Raw genomic sequence first — 7,262 nt, 5'->3', positions numbered from 1 at the left:
AAATACAGAACACTAGGTCAATTTGAATTTTAGATAATTCAAATTTAATTAGGCAGCATGTATTTTACCTGGCAATCTTAGCTGGACTTATCAATGAAATAAAAAACCTTTATATGTCGAACTTAAAAGCATGACATTGTTTAAGGCAGTAATCACCCTGCCAGGGTCCTGGGAAAGGTGTTCATTCTCAGCATCAGAAATAACCTAACTTATAGGATCAGAGAGTAAATTAATGTTTTTGCATTTTTAACTTTGATAATTAGAATATTAATTTGAAAAATAAAGAAACCTCTGAATAGTGGTTTCTCTATATAGATGCTGCCCTTAAGGACGTCAAAAAAAAATCAGATGAACAGATGAAGAGTTTGACCCCTTTTTGTAATTAGCACTTGAACTATTTAAAAAAAGTGTCTGGAAGTAAAATCTTGAATCAAACTTAATCAGGTTAAGTGCGGGGCTTCAGTGAGTGCTTTCTGTTTCATCTCATTACACACTCCCCTAGACCCTTACCATGGCCCCTCCATTTTGCAGGTGAGCAAACTGAGGCTTGTGTTCAAAGATACACAGCTAGCATGTGGCAAAGCTGCAATTTGGTCCCACTCATTCTCGCTCCAGACCAGCATTCTCCCCCACCAAACCAGGCACACAAAACTCAATAAGAAAGCTGCAGGTCAGGGGCTATGAAGAGGAAAAAGAGAATTTCCAGGTTTTATTGTATACCCTTTGGTATTGTTTGAATTTTCTTTTTTAAATAAAAGCATGTACTTGTTTAGTAATTAGACAAAGTGCTAAAAAGCTCTTTATTCTTTTAAGTCGATTAAAAAATGCCCATGCCAACATGTCCTTCTGGGCCAGCTTAGCCTCAGATGACTCTCAGCCAACCCCAGGAGTTCCTGATAAACATGAGGGGCTGGAGTGACAAAGCTGTGCTGGTGACCCAGGCACAGCAGAGACCCTCTGCTTTTCCTTCTTGTTGGGCTCCAGTGTTGGGAAGTGGAAGTTTGAGACTGTCTCTTCCAGAAGCCTGGAGCCTGGAAAGAAAGGCAGACAGTGGCCTGACCGACACTGAACATTCTGAGGTGTCCTTCCTTCTGCCATTCAGTGGCTATGGATGACATTTCCTGTGCCTTGTACTTCCAAACAGTAGGGTATAAGATGCTCCTGAAAAAAAGGATATGTATATATCCCTCCTTGGAGATTTATAATACACATTAGCATATTAAATGTCCTAAAAGTCCTGCAAAGCTGGAACAAAGCTGCTTAACTATGTTGGAACAGTATGTCCTGAATTTATTGTCCACGGAACCCTTTATTCACATAACTCCTTTTAGTATCTTGAGCTCCATCCACGTTGGGAAACACCATCCTAATTGAGCAGGGACAATCGGATTCCCTCACAGACTTAAGCTGTAGTCCTTGTCAATAGACCCTACTGAAGATTTGCACGTGAGTCATGTGAATGGGCAGATGTGGGGATCGGAGGTTGAGACACGTGGCCTCAGACACCACCGGCAGCCACGGCCATTCACCATGGGTGCTGGTGGGGCAGGAGTCAGTGGAGATAAAGGCTGCCTTAGAATTTGAGGAAGGCAACATGGGGATTCCAGGGGGAGTGAAAGTGTCACAAGTCAGGTTATCCAAAAGCAGCAAAAAAGAAATGAGGTGCCGGTGGGAAAGTTTTTACTCTTGGCAGGTGACGTCCTCGTGACTCAAAACAGGTGTTTCCAGTGACTGATGCCATTGCGTGTGCAATAAGGAGCGTGTCCTAGCAATGATCTTGTATAGCATGCAGACTGCTGCAGTCATTATGTTTCACAACTAGCCTGGGGGTTGGGGCAGGGAGCGTGCATTTTATGTAAGGTTGCATAATTGTGACGGATCTCACCTTTGCATGATGGTTTCCAACTGGTGAAGCAGGCTCTGGTTTGGACCTCACACAGCGTCTTCCACACCAGGCTGTGTCTGGACCTCAAGCAGATTGCTCTCGGAAGGCAGTCAGTGCTCTGACTAGAACCCCTCAAAGGCTCTTTGTTTGACATAAAGACCAAACTCCTTGTGGTGGCTTCTACCTACTCACCCCTTCAAGGTCACATCCTCTATTCTCTTCTTCCCCTGCTGGCCTCCCGTCACACTGCCTGGCTTTCAGTTCCCGCCGCCAAGCCTTTGCACAGCTGTTCCCTCCACCTGCAGGGCTCTTCCTTTCTTCTGCCTCTCTAAATGCCATTCTCTCCTTGCCCCCCCTCAGCCCATGAGGGGCTTCCCTCTTACTCTCTTTCACGGAACACAGGTCTTTGGATCGTGGTATCTGTGACGATGTATTATTATCTATGAGCTCGTGTGTTGTCTTGTCTCTCCACCCCCACCCCCGACAGTTCTCACGGGCAGGGACACCTTCATGTGTCTGTGCTGCCTGGGACAGGACAGGGCATGTGGCAGATGCTCAGTAAACCTTTGCTGAATGCATGATATAATGCTCTGACTGACTCTGGAGCCTAGCTTCTCTACCACCCAAGGGAGGGTTCTGAGCCAGGGTAACCACGGGAGACCCCAGGCCACTGAGACAAAAGAAATAACAACAGCTACCACTCTATACCATCTGCCTTTCTCGGAGCACTGGGTGCTAAATTCTCACCTAACTCCCTGACCTTGGGAGCAGAGTGGAGCAGGATTCTCACCCTTGGTACTAATGCTATCTGAGACCAAAAAATTCAGTGTTGTGGGGACTGCCCCATGCATTATAGGATGTTTAATAGCATTCTTAGCCTCTATCCGCTAGATGGCAGTAGTACACCCCCCACCCCGAGTCATGACAGATGTGTCTCCAGACATTGCCAAATGCTCCCACAAAGGTGGAGATCACCCCATGCTGAGAATGCTGGAGGTTAAAGCATGCATAATTTCATTTATAGCTGTTCAACCTCAGGTAAGTGTCTAAACCTCTCTGTGCCCATTTCCTCACTTTTGAAAATGGGGATAATTATAGCTCTTACATGTTAGAGCTGTAAAGATTTTGTGAGTTTATAGCTAAAGAGAAGACTCAGCACAGTGTCTGGCCCTTAGGGGTGTTCTATTAGGATGATACTCTATCTTCAGAACAAACTGTGCAGATAAGGAATTGCCATTCCTACTTAACAGATGGGAATACTGAGACCTAGAGATAAAGAAGTCAGGCCCCAGTTGCTGATAGTGAAGTGACATAAAAGGCAGGAATTCAGGTTCTCAGGATTAATTCCCTTTGCCAGATCATGTGGGTATAAAATGGACCATTAACTCCAGACCTCATGTGACCTCAAATTCTGAGCTAGTGGTGTTGGAATTAGTGGGTTAGATTCACTAGGGTGGGGCTAGCGTGAGGCAAATGAGGTACTGACTTGGGTGCAAACTTTAAGGGGGTGCCGAACAACTCAGTAATCAAGATTAATATTTTATGCAGTTTTGAATAATTTAAGAATTATTCAAATTAATGTGGATACATCTATAATGATCAAAGTATCAAAATTTTAAAGACAAGATCCAACCTTGCATTTTCATGATTCTGCCTCATTCAACTCACGCTGATCCTGCTCCTGGGATCTGCAGATCTGTGCACTCAGTGGGCACACTTGGGAAGGATGACATTGGAGAAAATAGCACCCTCTTTTGGCTGGTAGTGAACACTGCTCCTTTTCCAGGGAGCCAGTTCCCCTTCTTTGCCCCTTGAAGCAGCAGCATCTCTGTGCTGGAAGAGTCTCTTCTGGCAACACTGTGGTTTTTGCCATGATGCTTTGATGAGGCTTCTAGGTTAAAAGGTAGCAGGCAGATCAAATGATGCTGTTGGAGCCCCAGGCCCACCGCTTCCCACTGCCCTTTGCTCTGAGCTGGGTCCTGTTGCTTTTCTTGTTACCGCCTGTGTGAACATGCCCTATGACCTATGACCCTATGACCCCATTTCTATGGAATATGCTAAAGCTGCCTGCTAATAGAAAGTTGGCTTTTCCAGCCTCACCATAAAAGGGACAGTGAAGAAACAGGGCCAAGGGGCAGTGGGAAACAGGACCAGGAGGCTTCTCACAGCTGCTGACTGGTGAGCAGCGAGCTGGCTGCTTCCTTAACTGCAGTTTCTTACTCTTCTTTTAAAGGTTTGGTAGCTTCATTTTATTTATGTTTTACTTTTTACTTTGACATAATTTCAAACATGCATGAAAGTTGCCCCAAAGCCCCCTCACTTACATATCCTTCATCCAGATTTACCAGCAAAACTTTAGCCACATTCACTTTTTCATTGTTCATTTTCTCTAAACATAGATTATTTTTTTCTGAACCTTTGAGAGTAAGTTTGGGAAATTATGACCTTTTACGGTAAACCTAAATCCTGTAGGGTGAATTCCCAAGAATAAGTACATTCTCCTACATAATCACAGGACAATTATAAAATATTATAGCAATTATAAAACTTGAAAGTTTAACAATTAGATGATATTATTACCTAATCTACAGACCTTATTCAAATTTTACCAATTATTCTAATAATGTCCTTTATAGCAGGATTTTCTTTCTGATCTAGAAGCCAATCTAAGATTAAGCATTGTTCTTCGCAGGCTTGTCTCCTTGGTCTCTACTGTGTTTTTCATATCCTTGACATTTTTGAAGTGTACAGGCCAGTTATCTTGTTGAAGCTCCCTCAATTTAAGTTTGTCTGAGGTTTCCCCATGATTGCAATCATGTGATGCATTTTGGGCATGAACACTATGTATGTGTCTCATAGAATTTTGTTTTTATATTCATTTTTATTTATTTATTTTGGCTGTACCGGGTTTTACTTGCAGCAGGTGGGATCTTCAATCTTTGTTGCAGCATGCAGCGTCTTTAGTTGTGGCTTGTGGGATCTAGTTCCCTGACCAGGGATGGAACCCCAGCTCTGTGCATTGGGAGTATGGAGTCTTAGCTCCTGGACCACCAGGGAAGTTCCTCTTGGAATGTCTTAAATGAGCTTTTCCTTGTGTTCACAGGGCAGCTATGTGATTTTGAGACACTGGAAGTAGATTGATTTAAAAGCTCCTACTAACAGCTAACATTTATTGAGCACTTGCTGTTTGACACTCCTCTCAGCATTTGTTGATTTGGCGGTTTTTCTCCCCTTGGAACAATGTTATATGTGATGCTTATGTTGAATCACAACAACATAAAACAATAATAGCAGTTACAGACCCTGTTAGGGTATTGAGGGTATTAAGCTCTATTTTAGGCCCCGTATTATACATACTCTTTACATGTGTGTGTGTTGTTGATAAGGTCATATCCGACTCTTTCACGACCCCATGGACTGTAGCCTGCCAAGGTCCTGTGTCCATGGGATTTCCCAGGCAAGAGTACTGGAATGGATTGCATTCTTTTTCTAGGGGATCTTCCCAACCTAGGGATTGAACCCGGGTCTCTGGCATTGTCAGGCAGATTCTTTACCACTGACCCACCAGGGAAGCCCCCTCTTTATGTATTCAGTTCAGTCCAGTTCAGTCACTCAGTTGTATCTGACTCTTTGTGAACCACAGCATGAACCACAGCATGGCAGGCCTTCCTGTCCATCACCAACTTCCGCAGTCCACCCAAACTCATGTCCATTGTGTCAGTGATGCCATCCAATCATCTCATCCTCTGTTGTCCCCTTCTCCTCCTGCCCTCAATCTTTCCCAGCATCAGGGTCTTTTCCAATGAGTTAGCTCTCTGCATCAGGTGACCAAAGTATTGGAGTTTCAGCTTCAGCATCAGTCCTTCCAATGAACGCCCAGGAGCGATCTCCTTTAGGATGGACTGGTTGGATCTCCTTGCAGTCCAAGGGACTTTCAAGAGTCTTCTCCAACACCACAGTTCAATGCTTGGCTTTCTTTGTAGTCCGACTCACATCCATACGTGACTACTGGAAAAACCATAGCCTTGACTAGATGAGCCTTTGTTGGCAAAGTAATGTCTCTGCTTTTTAATATGCTCTCTAGGTTGGTCATAACTTTCCTTCCAAGGAGCAAGCATCTTTTAATTTCATAGCTGGAATCACCATCTGCAGTGATTTTGGAGCCCAGAAAAATAAAGGCCGCCACTGTTTCCATTGTTTCCCCATCTATTTGCCATGAAGTGATGGGACCAAATACTAGGTTTTTAAAGCCTCCCTACAACCAAATATTACTACTATCCTCAATTTTCTGTAAGCAATTAGAGTCCCAGAGAGGGTGATTCACTTGCCGCAGATCTCACAGCTAGTAAGGGGCACAGCCAGGACTGTTTGACACCAGAGTTCGAGCACCTGGTCAGTCTCCTGTACCATGTCTTCCCTGGTACATAGCAGTGATGTGGCCCCATCAGTATTCCGTCTTAGAACACCAACAGCAATCCACGTCCTCCTCCCCGACTCCCTGTAAATATGGAGCTTTCCCCCATTTTCTGAGGCCTTTGAAAACCACGTCATAGAGACAGGGTGAGGAGGATATCTATGAGCAGAAGGTGTCCATCTTTAACCAATTAGTGATTCATGAGTGTCACAAAGCAGAAACCCCATTTAAGAATGGAATTGTCCCTGCACAGGCAGAAGCTGCTCCAGAGTCATCCCCAAACTGGATTTAGGTGCAGGCCAGTCATTCATAGCACGTGGCCTTAAGAAATTAGCCTACTAAGGGTGCAGGGATACAAAGATCTATAAGGGCTTCTGCCCTTGGGGGACTCAGAAATCGATACTTAATGGGATTTACCTTCGGTTTCAGTGAGTTTTCTGTGCCTCTGAGCTATCATTCTATATACTGTGGCCACAAAACTGTCATGATTTTGAATTACCAATGTAAATCTGGGACCCAAACCTTCTTGAGTCCCATTGGCAACCATTTATCTGGACTATTGTGATTTCTCTGACTGTAGAATCACAGAGGGCGGTCAGCAATTCTGGTTGGCCCAAAACTGAGAGGGGTTGGGTGTTCTTCAGTGTAAAGACAGGGAAAGTCCCAAGCAGATCAGGGTGAATTGGTCACGCTGATGTTGGGAATAGGTGTGGCAGGAGGGGAATGGGTAGGTGGGAGAGGAAAACACTCTCCCAACACTTATTTTGTTGAGAATTTAGTAACACTGAGAAGAAATATATGAATTAAATACTTTATTACCCCTGTTTCACAGAGATTTAAACTGGGACCCAGAGAGAGTAACTTGTCAGAAATGCACATTTAGTAAATGGTAGTCAGGCCTTCCAGAGAGCAATCTGTATTTTCAGCCATTACTTTGCACTGCCTCAGAGGTCTCATGTGTAA

At 44.2% G+C, this 7,262-nt stretch overlaps 1 protein-coding gene across 2 annotated transcripts in view; it reads left to right on the top strand.

The window, feature by feature from the left end:
• ABHD6 (abhydrolase domain containing 6, acylglycerol lipase) overlaps window positions 1–7,262 on the top strand; it is a 101,947-nt gene that overhangs the window by 34,118 nt on the left and 60,567 nt on the right. The gene's annotated exons all lie outside the window — the stretch shown is intronic.

Source organism: Ovis canadensis, chromosome 19 (assembly GCF_042477335.2).
Source record: "Ovis canadensis isolate MfBH-ARS-UI-01 breed Bighorn chromosome 19, ARS-UI_OviCan_v2, whole genome shotgun sequence".
Taxonomy (NCBI): Eukaryota; Metazoa; Chordata; class Mammalia; order Artiodactyla; family Bovidae; genus Ovis; species Ovis canadensis.
The sequence above is the reverse complement of the archived record's forward strand: the minus strand, read 5'-3'. Positions and strand labels throughout refer to the sequence as shown.